We start from the raw sequence: 20,852 nt of genomic DNA, 5'->3' as shown, positions 1-20,852 counted from the left end.
ATGAGATTTATTCAACTTCCTGGTGATTCTCCACTACTTTATGTATCCAAATCAAGCTTCTTACATCGTGATTCATCCTGGTTTGATTAGAATGACGAAGAAGTTGTCATATTCCCAAACAGGAAAACTGGGATCACCTGATTTGAAAGTGGGATAGCTTCTTCATCCTAACTCCTATGAGATTTATTCAACTTCCTGGTGATTCTCCACTACTTTATGTATCCAAATCAAGCTTCTTACATCGCGACTCATCCTGGTTTGATTAGAATGACGAAGAAGTTGTCATATTCCCAAACAGGAAACTGGGATCACCTGATTTGAAAGTGGGATAGCTTCTTCATCCTAACTCCTATGAGATTTATTCCATTCTTGGTGATTTTCCACTACTTTATGTATCCAAATCAAGCTTCTTACACCGTGAGTCATCCTGGTTTGATTAGAATGACGAAGAAGTTGTCATATTCCCAAACAGAAAACTGGGATCCCTGATTTGAAAGTGGGATAGCTTCTTCATCCTCACTCCTATGAGATTTATTCAACTTTCAGGTGTATCTCCACTACTTTATGTATCCAAATCAAGCTTCTCACATCGAGACTCATCCTGGTTTGATTAGAATGACGAAGAAGTTGTCATATTCCCAAACAGGAAAACTGGGATCACCTGATTTGAATGGGATAGCTTCTTCATCCTAACTCCTATGAGATTTATTCAACTTCCTGGTGATTCTCCACTACTTTATGTATCCAAATCAAGCTTCTTACATCGCGACTCATCCTGGTTTGATTAGAATGACGAAGAAGTTGTCATATTCCCAAACAGGAAAACTGGGATCACCTGATTTGAAAGTGGGATAGCTTCTTCATCCTAACTCCTATGAGATTTATTCAACTTCCTGGTGATTCTCCACTACTTTATGTATCCAAATCAAGCTTCTTACATCGAGATTCATCCTGGTTTGATTAGAATGACGAAGAAGTTGTCATATTCCCAAACAGGAAAACTGGGATCACCTGATTTGAAAGTGGGATAGCTTCTTCATCCTAACTCCTATGAGATTTATTCAACTTCCTGGTGATTCTCCACTACTTTATGTATCCAAATCAAGCTTCTTACATCGTGACTCATCCTGGTTTGATTAGAATGACGAAGAAGTTGTCATATTCCCAAACAGGAAAACTGGATCACCTGATTTGACAGTGGGATAGCTTCTTCATCCTAACTCCTATGATATTTATTCAACTTCCTGGTGATTCTCCACTACTATATGTATCCAAATCAAGCTTCTTACATCGGACTCATCCTGGTTTGATTAGAATGACGAAGAAGTTGTCATATTCCCAAACAGGAAAACTGGGATCACCTGATTTGAAAGTGGGATAGCTTCTTCATCCTAACTCCTATGAGATTTATTCAACTTCCTGGTGATTCTCCACTACTTTATGTATCCAAATCAAGCTTCTTACATCGTGACTCATCCTGGTTTGATTAGAATGACGAAGAAGTTGTCATATTCCCAAACAGGAAAACTGGGATCACCTGATTTGAAAGTGGGATAGCTTCTTCATCCTAACTCCTATGAGATTTATTCAACTTCCTGGTGATTCTCCACTACTTTATGTATCCAAATCAAGCTTCTTACATCGAGACTCATCCTGGTTTGATTAGAATGACGAAGAAGTTGTCATATTCCCAAACAGGAAAAAAGGGATCACCTGATTTGAAAGTGGGATAGCTTCTTCATCCTAACTCCTACGAGATTTATTCAACTTCCTGGTGATTTCCACTACTTTATGTATCCAAATCAAGCTTCTTACACCGTGATTCATCCTGGTTTGATTAGAATGACGAAGAAGTTGTCATATTCCCAAACATGAAAATTGGGATCCCTTGCTTTGAAAGTGGGATAGCTTCTTCATCCTCACTCCTATGAGATTTATTCAACTTCCTGGTGTATCTCCACTACTTTATGTATCCAAATCAAGCTTCTCACATCGAGATTCATCCTGGTTTGATTAGAATGACGAAGAAGTTGTCATATTCCCAAACAGGAAAACTGGGATCACCTGATTTGAAAGTGGGATAGCTTCTTCATCCTAACTCCTATGAGATTTATTCAACTTCCTGGTGATTCTCCACTACTTTATGTATCCAAATCAAGCTTCTTACATCGAGACTCATCCTGGTTTGATTAGAATGACGAAGAAGTTGTCATATTCCCAAACAGGAAAACTGGGATCACATGATTTGAAAGTGGGATAGCTTCTTCATCCTAACTCCTATGAGATTTATTCAACTTCCTGGTGATTCTCCACTACTTTATGTATCCAAATCAAGCTTCTTACATCGGACTCATCCTGGTTTGATTAGAATGACGAAGAAGTTGTCATATTCCCAAACAGGAAAACTGGGATCACCTGATTTGAAAGTGGGATAGCTTCTTCATCCTAACTCCTATGAGATTTATTCAACTTCCTGGTGATTCTCCACTACTTTATGTATCCAAATCAAGCTTCTTACATCGAGACTCATCCTGGTTTGATTAGAATGACGAAGAAGTTGTCATATTCCCAAACAGGAAAACTGGGATCACCTGATTTGAAAGTGGGATAGCTTCTTCATCCTAACTCCTATGAGATTTATTCAACTTCCTGGTGATTCTCCACTACTTTATGTATCCAAATCAAGCTTCTTACATCGTGATCATCCTGGTTTGATTAGAATGACGAAGAAGTTGTCATATTCCCAAACAAAAAACTGGGATCACCTGATTTGAAAGTGGGATAGCTTCTTCATCCTAACTCCTATGAGATTTATTCAACTTCCTGGTGATTCTCCACTACTTTATGTATCCAAATCAAGCTTCTTACATCGTGATTCATCCTGGTTTGATTAGAATGACGAAGAAGTTGTCATATTCCCAAACAGGAAAACTGGGATCACCTGATTTGAAAGTGGGATAGCTTCTTCATCCTAACTCCTATGAGATTTATTCAACTTCCTGGTGATTCTCCACTACTTTATGTATCCAAATCAAGCTTCTTACATCGTGATCATCCTGGTTTGATTAGAATGACGAAGAAGTTGTCATATTCCCAAACAGGAAAACTGGGATCACCTGATTTGAAAGTGGGATAGCTTCTTCATCCTAACTCCTATGAGATTTATTCAACTTCCGGTGATTCTCCACTACTTTATGTATCCAAATCAAGCTTCTTACATCGAGACTCATCCTGGTTTGATTAGAATGACGAAGAAGTTGTCATATTCCCAAACAGGAAAACTGGGATCACCTGATTTGAAAGTGGGATAGCTTCTTCATCCTAACTCCTATGAGATTTATTCAACTTCCTGGTGATTCTCCACTACTTTATGTATCCAAATCAAGCTTCTTACATCGTGATTCATCCTGGTTTGATTAGAATGACGAAGAAGTTGTCATATTCCCAAACAGGAAAACTGGGATCCCTTGATTTGAAAGTGGGATAGCTTCTTCATCCTAACTCCTATGAGATTTATTCAACTTCCTGGTGATCTCCACTACTTTATGTATCCAAATCAAGCTTCTTACATCGCGACTCATCCTGGTTTGATTAGAATGACGAAGAAGTTGTCATATTCCCAAACAGGAAACTGGATCACCTGATTTGAAAGTGGGATAGCTTCTTCATCCTAACTCCTATGAGATTTATTCAACTTCCTGGTGATTCTCCACTACTTTATGTATCCAAATCAAGCTTCTTACATCGAGACTCATCCTGGTTTGATTAGAATGACGAAGAAGTTGTCATATTCCCAAACAGGAAAATGGGATCACCTGATTTGAAAGTGGGATAGCTTCTTCATCCTAACTCCTATGAGATTTATTCAACTTCTTGGTGATTCTCCACTACTTTATGTATCCAAATCAAGCTTCTTACATCGTGACTCATCCTGGTTTGATTAGAATGACGAAGAAGTTGTCATATTCCCAAACAGGAAAACTGGGATCCCTTGATTTGAAAGTGGGATAGCTTCTTCATCCTAACTCCTATGAGATTTATTCAACTTCCTGGTGATTCTCCACTACTTTATGTATCCAAATCAAGCTTCTTACATCGAGACTCATCCTGGTTTGATTAGAATGACGAAGAAGTTGTCATATTCCCAAACAGGAAAACTGGGATCACCTGATTTGAAAGTGGGATAGCTTCTTCATCCTAACTCCTATGAGATTTATTCAACTTCCTGGTGATTCTCCACTTTTATGTATCCAAATCAAGCTTCTTACATCGAGACTCATCCTGGTTTGATTAGAATGACGAAGAAGTTGTCATATTCCCAAACAGGAAAACTGGGATCACTTGATTTGAAAGTGGGATAGCTTCTTCATCCTAACTCCTATGAGATTTATTCAACTTCCTGGTGATTCTCCACTACTTTATGTATCCAAATCAAGCTTCTTACATCGTGATTCATCCTGGTTTGATTAGAATGACGAAGAAGTTGTCATATTCCCAAACAGGAAAACTGGGATCACTGATTTGAAAGTGGGATAGCTTCTTCATCCTAACTCCTATGAGATTTATTCAACTTCCTGGTGATTCTCCACTACTTTATGTATCCAAATCAAGCTTCTTACACGTGATTCATCCTGGTTTGATTAGAATGACGAAGAAGTTGTCATATTCCCAAACAGGAAAACTGGGATCACCTGATTTGAAAGTGGGATAGCTTCTTCATCCTAACTCCTATGAGATTTATTCAACTTCCTGGTGATTCTCCACTACTTTATGTATCCAAATCAAGCTTCTTACATCGAGACTCATCCAGGTTTGATTAGAATGACGAAGAAGTTGTCATATTATACGAGATTTATTCCATTCTTGGTGGTTTTTCACTACTTTATGTATCCAAATCAAGCTTCTTACACGTGATTCATCCTGGTTTGATTAGAATGACGAAGAAGTTGTCATATTCCCAAACAGGAAAACTGGGATCCCTGATTTGAAAGTGGGATAGCTTCTTCATCCTAACTCCTATGAGATTTATTTAACTTCCTGGTGGTTCTCCACTACTTTATGTATCCAAATCAAGCTTCTTACATCGAGACTCATCCTGGTTTGATTAGAATGACGAAGAAGTTGTCATATTCCCAAACAGGATTGAAAGTGGGATAGCTTCTTCATCCTAACTCCTATGAGATTTATTCAACTTCCTGGTGATTCTCCACTACTTTATGTATCCAAATCAAGCTTCTTACATCGCGACTCATCCTGGTTTGATTAGAATGACGAAGAAGTTGTCATATTCCCAAACAGGAAAACTGGGATCACCTGATTTGAAAGTGGGATAGCTTCTTCATCCTAACTCCTATGAGATTTATTCAACTTCCTGGTGATTCTCCACTACTTTATGTATCCAAATCAAGCTTCTTACATCGGACTCATCCTGGTTTGATTAGAATGACGAAGAAGTTGTCATATTCCCAAACAGGAAAACTGGGATCACCTGATTTGAAAGTGGGATAGCTTCTTCATCCTAACTCCTATGAGATTTATTCAACTTCCTGGTGATTCTCCACTACTTTATGTATCCAAATCAAGCTTCTTACACCGCGATCATCCTGGTTTGATTAGAATGACGAAGAAGTTGTCATATTCCCAAACAGGAAAACTGGGATCACCTGATTTGAAAGTGGGATAGCTTCTTCATCCTAACTCCTATGAGATTTATTCAACTTCCTGGTGATTCTCCACTACTTTATGTATCCAAATCAAGCTTCTTACATCGTGATTCATCCTGGTTTGATTAGAATGACGAAGAAGTTGTCATATTCCCAAACAGGAAAACTGGGATCACCTGATTTGAAAGTGGGATAGCTTCTTCATCCTAACTCCTATGAGATTTATTCAACTTCCTGGTGATTCTCCACTACTTTATGTATCCAAATCAAGCTTCTTACATCGCGACTCATCCTGGTTTGATTAGAATGACGAAGAAGTTGTCATATTCCCAAACAGGAAAACTGGGATCACCTGATTTGAAAGTGGGATAGCTTCTTCATCCTAACTCCTATGAGATTTATTCAACTTCCTGGTGATTCTCCACTACTTTATGTATCCAAATCAAGCTTCTTACATCGTGATTCATCCTGGTTTGATTAGAATGACGAAGAAGTTGTCATATTTCCAAACAGGAAAACTGGGATCCCTTGCTTTGAAAGTGGGATAGCTTCTTCATCCTAACTCCTATGAGATTTATTCAACTTCCTGGTGATTCTCCACTACTTTATGTATCCAAATCAAGCTTCTTACATCGAGACTCATCCTGGTTTGATTAGAATGACGAAGAAGTTGTCATATTCCCAAACAGGAAAACTGGGATCACTGATTTGAAAGTGGGATAGCTTCTTCATCCTAACTCCTATGAGATTTATTCAACTTCCTGGTGATTCTCCACTACTTTATGTATCCAAATCAAGCTTCTTACATCGTGACTCATCCTGGTTTGATTAGAATGACGAAGAAGTTGTCATATTCCCAAACAGGAAAACTGGGATCACCTGATTTGAAAGTGGGATAGCTTCTTCATCCTAACTCCTATGAGATTTATTCAACTTCCTGGTGATTCTCCACTACTTTATGTATCCAAATCAAGCTTCTTACATCGGACTCATCCTGGTTTGATTAGAATGACGAAGAAGTTGTCATATTCCCAAACAGGAAAACTGGGATCACCTGATTTGAAAGTGGGATAGCTTCTTCATCCTAACTCCTATGAGATTTATTCAACTTCCTGGTGATTCTCCACTACTTTATGTATCCAAATCAAGCTTCTTACATCGTGATTCATCCTGGTTTGATTAGAATGACGAAGAAGTTGTCATATTCCCAAACAGGAAAACTGGGATCACCTGATTTGAAAGTGGGATAGCTTCTTCATCCTAACTCCTATGAGATTTATTCAACTTCCTGGTGATTCTCCACTACTTTATGTATCCAAATCAAGCTTCTTACATCGAGACTCATCCTGGTTTGATTAGAATGACGAAGAAGTTGTCATATTCCCAAACAGGAAAACTGGGATCACCTGATTTGAAAGTGGGATAGCTTCTTCATCCTAACTCCTATGAGATTTATTCAACTTCCTGGTGATTCTCCACTACTTTATGTATCCAAATCAAGCTTCTTACATCGTGACTCATCCTGGTTTGATTAGAATGACGAAGAAGTTGTCATATTCCCAAACAGGAAAACTGGGATCACCTGATTTGAAAGTGGGATAGCTTCTTCATCCTAACTCCTATGAGATTTATTCAACTTCCTGGTGTATCTCCACTACTTTATGTATCCAAATCAAGCTTCTTACATCGAGACTCATCCTGGTTTGATTAGAATGACGAAGAAGTTGTCATATTCCCAAACAGGAAAACTGGGATCACCTGATTTGAAAGTGGGATAGCTTCTTCATCCTAACTCCTATGAGATTTATTCAACTTCCTGGTGATTCTCCACTACTTTATGTATCCAAATCAAGCTTCTTACATCGTGACTCATCCTGGTTTGATTAGAATGACGAAGAAGTTGTCATATTCCCAAACAGGAAAACTGGGATCACCTGATTTGAAAGTGGGATAGCTTCTTCATCCTAACTCCTATGAGATTTATTCAACTTCCTGGTGATTCTCCACTACTTTATGTATCCAAATCAAGCTTCTTACATCGAGACTCATCCTGGTTTGATTAGAATGACGAAGAAGTTGTCATATTCCCAAACAGGAAAACTGGGATCACCTGATTTGAAAGTGGGATAGCTTCTTCATCCTAACTCCTATGAGATTTATTCAACTTCCTGGTGATTCTCCACTACTTTATGTATCCAAATCAAGCTTCTTACATCGTGACTCATCCTGGTTTGATTAGAATGACGAAGAAGTTGTCATATTCCCAAACAGGAAAACTGGGATCACCTGATTTGAAAGTGGGATAGCTTCTTCATCCTAACTCCTATGAGATTTATTCAACTTCCTGGTGATTCTCCACTACTTTATGTATCCAAATCAAGCTTCTTACATCGAGACTCATCCTGGTTTGATTAGAATGACGAAGAAGTTGTCATATTCCCAAACAGGAAAACTGGGATCACCTGATTTGAAAGTGGGATAGCTTCTTCATCCTAACTCCTATGAGATTTATTCAACTTCCTGGTGATTCTCCACTACTTTATGTATCCAAATCAAGCTTCTTACATCGTGATTCATCCTGGTTTGATTAGAATGACGAAGAAGTTGTCATATTCCCAAACAGGAAAACTGGGATCACCTGATTTGAAAGTGGGATAGCTTCTTCATCCTAACTCCTATGAGATTTATTCAACTTCCTGGTGATTCTCCACTACTTTATGTATCCAAATCAAGCTTCTTACATCGCGACTCATCCTGGTTTGATTAGAATGACGAAGAAGTTGTCATATTCCCAAACAGGAAAACTGGGATCACCTGATTTGAAAGTGGGATAGCTTCTTCATCCTAACTCCTATGAGATTTATTCAACTTCCTGGTGATTCTCCACTACTTTATGTATCCAAATCAAGCTTCTTACATCGTGACTCATCCTGGTTTGATTAGAATGACGAAGAAGTTGTCATATTCCCAAACAGGAAAACTGGGATCACCTGATTTGAAAGTGGGATAGCTTCTTCATCCTAACTCCTATGAGATTTATTCAACTTCCTGGTGATTCTCCACTACTTTATGTATCCAAATCAAGCTTCTTACATCGTGACTCATCCTGGTTTGATTAGAATGACGAAGAAGTTGTCATATTCCCAAACAGGAAAACTGGGATCACCTTGATTTGAAAGTGGGATAGCTTCTTCATCCTAACTCCTATGAGATTTATTCAACTTCCTGGTGATTCTCCACTACTTTATGTATCCAAATCAAGCTTCTTACATCGAGACTCATCCTGGTTTGATTAGAATGACGAAGAAGTTGTCATATTCCCAAACAGGAAAACTGGGATCACCTGATTTGAAAGTGGGATAGCTTCTTCATCCTAACTCCTATGAGATTTATTCAACTTCCTGGTGATTCTCCACTACTTTATGTATCCAAATCAAGCTTCTTACATCGAGACTCATCCTGGTTTGATTAGAATGACGAAGAAGTTGTCATATTCCCAAACAGGAAAACTGGGATCACCTGATTTGAAAGTGGGATAGCTTCTTCATCCTAACTCCTATGAGATTTATTCAACTTCCTGGTGATTCTCCACTACTTTATGTATCCAAATCAAGCTTCTTACATCGTGACTCATCCTGGTTTGATTAGAATGACGAAGAAGTTGTCATATTCCCAAACAGGAAAACTGGGATCACCTGATTTGAAAGTGGGATAGCTTCTTCATCCTAACTCCTATGAGATTTATTCAACTTCCTGGTGATTCTCCACTACTTTATGTATCCAAATCAAGCTTCTTACATCGTGACTCATCCTGGTTTGATTAGAATGACGAAGAAGTTGTCATATTCCCAAACAGGAAAACTGGGATCACCTGATTTGAAAGTGGGATAGCTTCTTCATCCTAACTCCTATGAGATTTATTCAACTTCCTGGTGATTCTCCACTACTTTATGTATCCAAATCAAGCTTCTTACATCGTGACTCATCCTGGTTTGATTAGAATGACGAAGAAGTTGTCATATTCCCAAACAGGAAAACTGGGATCACCTGATTTGAAAGTGGGATAGCTTCTTCATCCTAACTCCTATGAGATTTATTCAACTTCCTGGTGATTCTCCACTACTTTATGTATCCAAATCAAGCTTCTTACATCGAGACTCATCCTGGTTTGATTAGAATGACGAAGAAGTTGTCATATTCCCAAACAGGAAAACTGGGATCACCTGATTTGAAAGTGGGATAGCTTCTTCATCCTAACTCCTATGAGATTTATTCAACTTCCTGGTGATTCTCCACTACTTTATGTATCCAAATCAAGCTTCTTACATCGAGACTCATCCTGGTTTGATTAGAATGACGAAGAAGTTGTCATATTCCCAAACAGGAAAACTGGGATCACCTGATTTGAAAGTGGGATAGCTTCTTCATCCTAACTCCTATGAGATTTATTCAACTTCCTGGTGATTCTCCACTACTTTATGTATCCAAATCAAGCTTCTTACATCGTGACTCATCCTGGTTTGATTAGAATGACGAAGAAGTTGTCATATTCCCAAACAGGAAAACTGGGATCACTTGATTTGAAAGTGGGATAGCTTCTTCATCCTAACTCCTATGAGATTTATTCAACTTCCTGGTGATTCTCCACTACTTTATGTATCCAAATCAAGCTTCTTACATCGCGACTCATCCTGGTTTGATTAGAATGACGAAGAAGTTGTCATATTCCCAAACAGGAAAACTGGGATCACCTGATTTGAAAGTGGGATAGCTTCTTCATCCTAACTCCTATGAGATTTATTCAACTTCCTGGTGATTCTCCACTACTTTATGTATCCAAATCAAGCTTCTTACATCGAGACTCATCCTGGTTTGATTAGAATGACGAAGAAGTTGTCATATTCCCAAACAGGAAAACTGGGATCACCTGATTTGAAAGTGGGATAGCTTCTTCATCCTAACTCCTATGAGATTTATTCAACTTCCTGGTGATTCTCCACTACTTTATGTATCCAAATCAAGCTTCTTACATCGAGACTCATCCTGGTTTGATTAGAATGACGAAGAAGTTGTCATATTCCCAAACAGGAAAACTGGGATCACCTGATTTGAAAGTGGGATAGCTTCTTCATCCTAACTCCTATGAGATTTATTCAACTTCCTGGTGATTCTCCACTACTTTATGTATCCAAATCAAGCTTCTTACATCGTGACTCATCCTGGTTTGATTAGAATGACGAAAAAGTTGTCATATTCCCAAACAGAGAAACTGGGATCACCTGATTTGAAAGTGGGATAGCTTCTTCATCCTAACTCCTATGAGATTTATTCAACTTCCTGGTGATTCTCCACTACTTTATGTATCCAAATCAAGCTTCTTACATCGTGATTCATCCTGGTTTGATTAGAATGACGAAGAAGTTGTCATATTCCCAAACAGGAAAACTGGGATCCCTTGCTTTGAAAGTGGGATAGCTTCTTCATCCTCACTCCTATGAGATTTATTCAACTTCCTGGTGTATCTCCACTACTTTATGTATCCAAATCAAGCTTCTTACATCGAGACTCATCCTGGTTTGATTAGAATGACGAAGAAGTTGTCATATTCCCAAACAGGAAAACTGGGATCACCTGATTTGAAAGTGGGATAGCTTCTTCATCCTAACTCCTATGAGATTTATTCAACTTCCTGGTGATTCTCCACTACTTTATGTATCCAAATCAAGCTTCTTACATCGTGACTCATCCTGGTTTGATTAGAATGACGAAGAAGTTGTCATATTCCCAAACAGGAAAACTGGGATCACCTGATTTGAAAGTGGGATAGCTTCTTCATCCTAACTCCTATGAGATTTATTCAACTTCCTGGTGATTCTCCACTACTTTATGTATCCAAATCAAGCTTCTTACATCGAGACTCATCCTGGTTTGATTAGAATGACGAAGAAGTTGTCATATTCCCAAACAGGAAAACTGGGATCACCTGATTTGAAAGTGGGATAGCTTCTTCATCCTAACTCCTATGAGATTTATTCAACTTCCTGGTGATTCTCCACTACTTTATGTATCCAAATCAAGCTTCTTACATCGAGACTCATCCTGGTTTGATTAGAATGACGAAGAAGTTGTCATATTCCCAAACAGGAAAACTGGGATCACCTGATTTGAAAGTGGGATAGCTTCTTCATCCTAACTCCTATGAGATTTATTCAACTTCCTGGTGATTCTCCACTACTTTATGTATCCAAATCAAGCTTCTTACATCGTGACTCATCCTGGTTTGATTAGAATGACGAAGAAGTTGTCATATTCCCAAACAGGAAAACTGGGATCACCTGATTTGAAAGTGGGATAGCTTCTTCATCCTAACTCCTATGAGATTTATTCAACTTCCTGGTGATTCTCCACTACTTTATGTATCCAAATCAAGCTTCTTACATCGTGACTCATCCTGGTTTGATTAGAATGACGAAGAAGTTGTCATATTCCCAAACAGGAAAATTGGGATCCCTTGATTTGAAAGTGGGATAGCTTCTTCATCCTAACTCCTATGAGATTTATTCAACTTCCTGGTGATTCTCCACTACTTTATGTATCCAAATCAAGCTTCTTACATCGAGACTCATCCTGGTTTGATTAGAATGACGAAGAAGTTGTCATATTCCCAAACAGGAAAACTGGGATCACCTGATTTGAAAGTGGGATAGCTTCTTCATCCTAACTCCTATGAGATTTATTCAACTTCCTGGTGATTCTCCACTACTTTATGTATCCAAATCAAGCTTCTTACATCGAGACTCATCCTGGTTTGATTAGAATGACGAAGAAGTTGTCATATTCCCAAACAGGAAAACTGGGATCACCTGATTTGAAAGTGGGATAGCTTCTTCATCCTAACTCCTATGAGATTTATTCAACTTCCTGGTGATTCTCCACTACTTTATGTATCCAAATCAAGCTTCTTACATCGAGACTCATCCTGGTTTGATTAGAATGACGAAGAAGTTGTCATATTCCCAAACAGGAAAACTGGGATCACCTGATTTGAAAGTGGGATAGCTTCTTCATCCTAACTCCTATGAGATTTATTCAACTTCCTGGTGATTCTCCACTACTTTATGTATCCAAATCAAGCTTCTTACATCGAGACTCATCCTGGTTTGATTAGAATGACGAAGAAGTTGTCATATTCCCAAACAGGAAAACTGGGATCACCTGATTTGAAAGTGGGATAGCTTCTTCATCCTAACTCCTATGAGATTTATTCAACTTCCTGGTGATTCTCCACTACTTTATGTATCCAAATCAAGCTTCTTACATCGAGACTCATCCTGGTTTGATTAGAATGACGAAGAAGTTGTCATATTCCCAAACAGGAAAACTGGGATCACCTGATTTGAAAGTGGGATAGCTTCTTCATCCTAACTCCTATGAGATTTATTCAACTTCCTGGTGATTCTCCACTACTTTATGTATCCAAATCAAGCTTCTTACATCGTGACTCATCCTGGTTTGATTAGAATGACGAAGAAGTTGTCATATTCCCAAACAGGAAAACTGGGATCACCTGATTTGAAAGTGGGATAGCTTCTTCATCCTAACTCCTATGAGATTTATTCAACTTCCTGGTGATTCTCCACTACTTTATGTATCCAAATCAAGCTTCTTACATCGAGACTCATCCTGGTTTGATTAGAATGACGAAGAAGTTGTCATATTCCCAAACAGGAAAACTGGGATCACCTGATTTGAAAGTGGGATAGCTTCTTCATCCTAACTCCTATGAGATTTATTCAACTTCCTGGTGATTCTCCACTACTTTATGTATCCAAATCAAGCTTCTTACATCGAGACTCATCCTGGTTTGATTAGAATGACGAAGAAGTTGTCATATTCCCAAACAGGAAAACTGGGATCACCTGATTTGAAAGTGGGATAGCTTCTTCATCCTAACTCCTATGAGATTTATTCAACTTCCTGGTGATTCTCCACTACTTTATGTATCCAAATCAAGCTTCTTACATCGTGACTCATCCTGGTTTGATTAGAATGACGAAGAAGTTGTCATATTCCCAAACAGGAAAACTGGGATCACCTGATTTGAAAGTGGGATAGCTTCTTCATCCTAACTCCTATGAGATTTATTCAACTTCCTGGTAATTTCCACTACTTTATGTATCCAAATCAAGATTTTTACACCGTGACTCATCCTGGTTTGATTAGAATGACGAAGAAGTTGTCATATTCCCAAACAGAAAAACTGGGATCCCTTGATTTGAAAGTGGGATAGCTTCTTCATCCTAACTCCTATGAGATTTATTCAACTTCCTGGTGTATCTCCACTACTTTATGTATCCAAATCAAGCTTCTTACATCGAGACTCATCCTGGTTTGATTAGAATGACGAAGAAGTTGTCATATTCCCAAACAGGAGAACTGGGATCACATGATTTGAAAGTGGGATAGCTTCTTCATCCTAACTCCTATGAGATTTATTCAACTTCCTGGTGATTCTCCACTACTTTATGTATCCAAATCAAGCTTCTTACATCGAGACTCATCCTGGTTTGATTAGAATGACGAAGAAGTTGTCATATTCCCAAACAGGAAAACTGGGATCACCTGATTTGAAAGTGGGATAGCTTCTTCATCCTAACTCCTATGAGATTTATTCAACTTCCTGGTGATTCTCCACTACTTTATGTATCCAAATCAAGCTTCTTACATCGAGACTCATCCTGGTTTGATTAGAATGACGAAGAAGTTGTCATATTCCCAAACAGGAAAACTGGGATCACCTGATTTGAAAGTGGGATAGCTTCTTCATCCTAACTCCTATGAGATTTATTCAACTTCCTGGTGATTCTCCACTACTTTATGTATCCAAATCAAGCTTCTTACATCGTGACTCATCCTGGTTTGATTAGAATGACGAAGAAGTTGTCATATTCCCAAACAGGAAAACTGGGATCACCTGATTTGAAAGTGGGATAGCTTCTTCATCCTAACTCCTATGATATTTATTCAACTTCCTGGTGATTCTCCATTACTTTATGTATCCAAATCAAGCTTCTTACATCGAGATTCATCTTGGTTTGATTAGAATGACGAAGAAGTTGTCATATTCCCAAACAGGAAAACTGGGATCACCTGATTTGAAAGTGGGATAGCTTCTTCATCCTAACTCCTATGAGATTTATTCAACTTCCTGGTGATTCTCCACTACTTTATGTATCCAAATCAAGCTTCTTACATCGTGACTCATCCTGGTTTGATTAGAATGACGAAGAAGTTGTCATATTCCCAAACAGGAAAACTGGATCACCTGATTTGACAGTGGGATAGCTTCTTCATCCTAACTCCTATGATATTTATTCAACTTCCTGGTGATTCTCCACTACTTTATGTATCCAAATCAAGCTTCTTACATCGAGACTCATCCTGGTTTGATTAGAATGACGAAGAAGTTGTCATATTCCCAAACAGGAAAACTGGGATCACCTGATTTGAAAGTGGGATAGCTTCTTCATCCTAACTCCTATGAGATTTATTCAACTTCCTGGTGATCTCCACTACTTTATGTATCCAAATCAAGCTTCTTACATCGTGATCATCCTGGTTTGATTAGAATGACGAAGAAGTTGTCATATTCCCAAACAGGAAAACTGGATCACCTGATTTGACAGTGGGATAGCTTCTTCATCCTAACTCCTATGATATTTATTCAACTTCCTGGTGATTCTCCACTACTTTATGTATCCAAATCAAGCTTCTTACATCGAGACTCATCCTGGTTTGATTAGAATGACGAAGAAGTTGTCATATTCCCAAACAGGAAAACTGGGATCACTGATTTGAAAGTGGGATAGCTTCTTCATCCTAACTCCTATGAGATTTATTCAACTTCCTGGTGATTCTCCACTACTTTATGTATCCAAATCAAGCTTTTACATCGAGACTCATCCTGGTTTGATTAGAATGACGAAGAAGTTGTCATATTCCCAAACAGAGAAACTGGGATCACCTGATTTGAAAGTGGGATAGCTTCTTCATCCTAACTCCTATGAGATTTATTCAACTTCCTGGTGATTCTCCACTACTTTATGTATCCAAATCAAGCTTCTTACATCGTGACTCATCCTGGTTTGATTAGAATGACGAAGAAGTTGTCATATTCCCAAACAGGAAAACTGGGATCACCTGATTTGAAAGTGGGATAGCTTCTTCATCCTAACTCCTATGAGATTTATTCAACTTCCTGGTGATTCTCCACTACTTTATGTATCCAAATCAAGCTTCTTACATCGTGACTCATCCTGGTTTGATTAGAATGACGAAGAAGTTGTCATATTCCCAAACAGGAAACTGGGATCACATGATTTGAAAGTGGGATAGCTTCTTCATCCAAACTCCTATGAGATTTATTCAACTTCCTGGTGATTCTCCACTACTTTATGTATCCAAATCAAGCTTCTTACATCGAGACTCATCCTGGTTTGATTAGAATGACGAAGAAGTTGTTATATTCCCAAACAGGAAAACTGGGATCACCTGATTTGAAAGTGGGATAGCTTCTTCATCCTAACTCCTATGAGATTTATTCAACTTCTTGGTGATTCACCACTACTTTATCTATCCAAATCAAGCTTCTCACATCGAGACTCATCCTGGTTTGATAAGAATGACGAAGAAGTTGTCATATTCCCAAACAGGAAAACTGGGATCACATGATTTGAATGTGGATAGCTTCTTCATCCAAACTCCTATGAGATTTATTCCACTTCCTGGTGATTTTCCACTACTTTATGTATCCAAATCAAGCTTCTTACACCGTGATTCATCCTGGTTTGATTAGAATGACGAAGAAGTTGTCATATTCCCAAACATGAAATTGGGATCCCTTGCTTTGAAAGTGGGATAGCTTCTTCATCCTCACTCCTATAAGATTTATTCAACTTCCTGGTGTATCTCCACTACTTTATGTATCCAAATCAAGCTTCTCACATCGAGACTCATCCTGGTTTGATTAGAATGACGAAGAAGTTGTCATATTCCCAAACAGGAAAACTAGGATCACATGATTTGAAAGTGGGATAGCTTCTTCATCCTAACTCCTATGAAATTTATTCAACTTCCTAGTGATTCTCCACTAATTTATGTATCCAAATCAAGCTTCTTACATCGAGACTCATCCTGAGTTGATTAGAATGACGAAGAAGTTGTCATATTCCCAAACAGGAAAATTGGGATCACCTGATTTGAACGTGGGATAGATTCTTCATCCTAACTCCTATGAGATTTATTCAACTTCCTGGTGATTCTCCACTACTTTATGTATCCAAATCAAGCTTATTATATCGAGACTCATCCTGGTTTGATTAGAATGACGAAGAAGTTGTTATATTCCCAACAGGAAACTGGGATCACCTGATTTGAAAGTGGGATAGCTTCTTCATCCTAACTCCTATGAGATTTATTCAACTTCCTGGTGATTCTCCACTACTTTATGTATCCAAATCAAGCTTCTTACATCGTGACTCATCCTGGTTTGATTAGAATGACGAAGAAGTTGTCATATTCCCAAACAGGAAAACTGGGATCACCTGATTTGAAAGTGGGATAGCTTCTTCATCCTAACTCCTATGAGATTTATTCAACTTCCTGGTGATTCTCCACTACTTTATGTATCCAAATCAAGCTTCTTACATCGAGACTCATCCTGGTTTGATTAGAATGACGAAGAAGTTGTCATATTCCCAACAGGAAAACTGGGATCACCTGATTTGAAAGTGGATAGCTTCTTCATCCTAACTCCTATGAGATTTATTCAACTTCCTGTGATTCTCCACTACTTTATGTATCCAAATCAAGCTTCTTACATCGAGACTCATCCTGGTTTGATTAGAATGACGAAGAAGTTGTCATATTCCCAAACAGGACTGGGATCCCTGATTTGAAAGTGGGATAGCTTCTTCATCCTAACTCCTATGAGATTTATTCAACTTCCTGGTGATTCTCCACTACTTTATGTATCCAAATCAAGCTTCTTACATCGAGACTCATCCTGGTTTGATTAGAATGACGAAGAAGTTGTCATATTCCCAAACAGGAAACTGGGATCACCTGATTTGAAAGTGGATAGCTTCTTCATCCTAACTCCTATGAGATTTATTCAACTTCCTGGTGATTCTCCACTACTTTATGTATCCAAATCAAGCTTCTTACATCGAGACTCATCCTGGTTTGATTAGAATGACGAAGAAGTTGTCATATTCCCAAACAGGAACTGGGATCACCTGATTTGAAAGTGGGATAGCTTCTTCATCCTAACTCCTATGAGATTTATTCAACTTCCTGGTGATTCTCCACTACTTTATGTATCCAAATCAAGCTTCTTACACCGTGATTCATCTGGTTTGATTAGAATGACGAAGAAGTTGTCATATTCCCAAACAGGAAAACTGGGATCCCCTTGATTTGAAAGTGGGATAGCTTCTTCATCCTCCTCCTAAGATTTATTCAACTTCCTGGTGATTCTCCACTACTTTATGTATCCAAATCAAGCTTCTTACATCGAGACTCATCCTGGTTTGATTAGAATGACGAAGAAGTTGTCATATTCCCAAACAGGAAAACTGGGATCACCTGATTTGAAAGTTGATAGCTTCTTCATCCTAACTCCTATGAGATTTATTCCTTCCTGGTGATTTCCACTACTTTATGTATCCAAATCAAGCTTCTTACATCGTGATCATCCTGGTTTGATTAGAATGACGAAGAAGTTGTCATATTCCCAACAGGAAAACTGGGATCCCTTGCTTTGAAAGTGGGATAGCTTCTTCATCCTAACTCCTATGAGATTTATTCAACTTCCTGTGTGATCTCCACTACTTTATGTATCCAATCAAGCTTCTTACATCGCGACTCATCCTGGTTTGATTAGAATGACGAAGAAGTTGTCATATTCCCAAACAGGAAAACTGGGATCCCTGATTAAAGTGGGATAGCTTCTTCATCCTAACTCCTATGAGATTTATTCACTTCCTGGTGATTCTCCTACTTTATGTATCCAAATCAAGCTTCTTACATCGAGATTCATCCTGGTTTGATTAGAATGACGAAGAAGTTGTCATATTCCCAAACAGGAAACTGGATCACCTGATTTGAAAGTGGGATAGCTTCTTCATCCTAACTCCTATAGGATTTTATTCAACTTCCTGGTGATTCTCCACTACTTTATGTATCCAAATCAAGCTTCTTACATCGCGACTCATCCTGGTTTGATTAGAATGACGAAGAAGTTGTCATATTCCCAAACAGGAAAACTGGGATCACCTGATTTGAAAGTGGGATAGCTTCTTCATCCTAACTCCTATGAGATTTATTCAACTTCCTGGTGATTCTCCACTACTTTATGTATCCAAATCAAGCTTCTTACATCGTGACTCATCCTGGTTTGATTAGAATGACGAAGAAGTTGTCATATTCCCAAACAGAAAACTGGGATCACCTGATTTGAAGTGGGATAGCTTCTTCATCCTAACTCCTATGAGATTTATTCAACTTCCTGGTGATTCTCCACTACTTTATGTATCCAAATCAAGCTTCTCACATCGAGACTCATCCTGGTTTGATTAGAATACGAAGAAGTTGTCATATTCCCAAACAGGAAAACTGGATCACTTGATTTGAAAGTGGGATAGCTTCTTCATCCTAACTCCTATGAGATTTATTCAACTTCTGGTGATTCTCCACTACTTTATGTATCCAAATCAAGCTTCTTACTCCACGATTCATCCTGGTTTGATTAGAATGACGAAAAAGTTTCATATTCCCAAACATGGAAAATTGGGATCACTTGCTTTGAAAGTGGATAGCTTCTTCATCCTAACTCCTCTGAGAATTTATTCACTTCCTGGTGATATCTCCACTACTTATGTATCCAAATCAAGCTTCACACATCGAGACTCATCCTGGTTTGATTAGAATGACGAAGAAGTTGTCATATTCCCAAACAGGAAAACTGGGATCACCTGATTTGAAAGTGGGATAGCTTCTTCATCCTAACTCCTATGAGATTTATTCAACTTCCTGGTGATTCTCCACTACTTTATGTATCCAAATCAAGATTCTTACACCGTGACTCATCCTGGTTTGATTAGAATGACGAAGAAGTTGTCATATTCCCAAACAGGAAACTGGGATCACATGATTTGAAAGTGGGATAACTTCTTCATCCAAACTCCTATGAGATTTATTCCACTTCCTGGTGATTTTCCACTACTTTATGTATCCAAATCAAGCTTCTTACACCGTGATTCATCCTGGTTTGATTAGAATGACGAAGAAGTTGTCATATTCCCAAACAGGAAAACTGGGATCCCTTGCTTTGAAAGTGGATATAGCTTCTTCATCCTAACTCCTATGAGATTTATTAAACTTCCTGGTGATTCTCCACTACTTTATGTATCCAAATCAAGCTTCTTACATCGAGACTCATCCTGGTTTGATTAGAATGACGAAGAAGTTGTCATATTCCCAAACAGGAAAACTGGGATCACATGATTTGAAAGTGGGATAGCTTCTTCATCCTAACTCCTATGAGATTTATTCAACTTCCTGGTGATCTCCACTACTTTATGTATCCAAATCAAGCTTCTTACATCGAGACTCATCCTGGTTTGATTAGAATGACGAAGAAGTTGTCATATTCCCAAACAGAAAACTGGGATCACCCTGATTTGAAAGTGGGATAGCTTCTTCATCCTAACTCCTATGAGATTTATTCAACTTCCTGGTGATTCTCCACTACTTTATGTATCCAAATCAAGCTTCTTACATCGAGACTCATCCTGGTTTGATTAGAATGACGAAGAAGTTGTCATATTCCCAAACAGAAAACTGGATCACCTGATTTGAAAGTGGGATAGCTTCTTCATCCTACTCCTATGAGATTTATTCAACTTCCTGGTGATTCTCCACTACTTTATGTATCCAAATCAAGCTTCTTACATCGACGTGACTCATCCTGGTTTGATTAGAATGACGAAGAAGTTGTCATATTCCCAAACAGAAAACTGGGATCACCTGCTTTGAAAGTGGGATAGCTTCTTCATCCAACTCCTATGAGATTTATTCAACTTCCTGGTGATTCCCACTACTTTATGTATCCAATCAAGCTTCTTACAA

Source organism: Brassica napus, chromosome C9 (assembly GCF_020379485.1).
Source record: "Brassica napus cultivar Da-Ae chromosome C9, Da-Ae, whole genome shotgun sequence".
NCBI lineage: Eukaryota > Viridiplantae > Streptophyta > Magnoliopsida > Brassicales > Brassicaceae > Brassica > Brassica napus.
The sequence above is the reverse complement of the archived record's forward strand: the minus strand, read 5'-3'. Positions refer to the sequence as shown.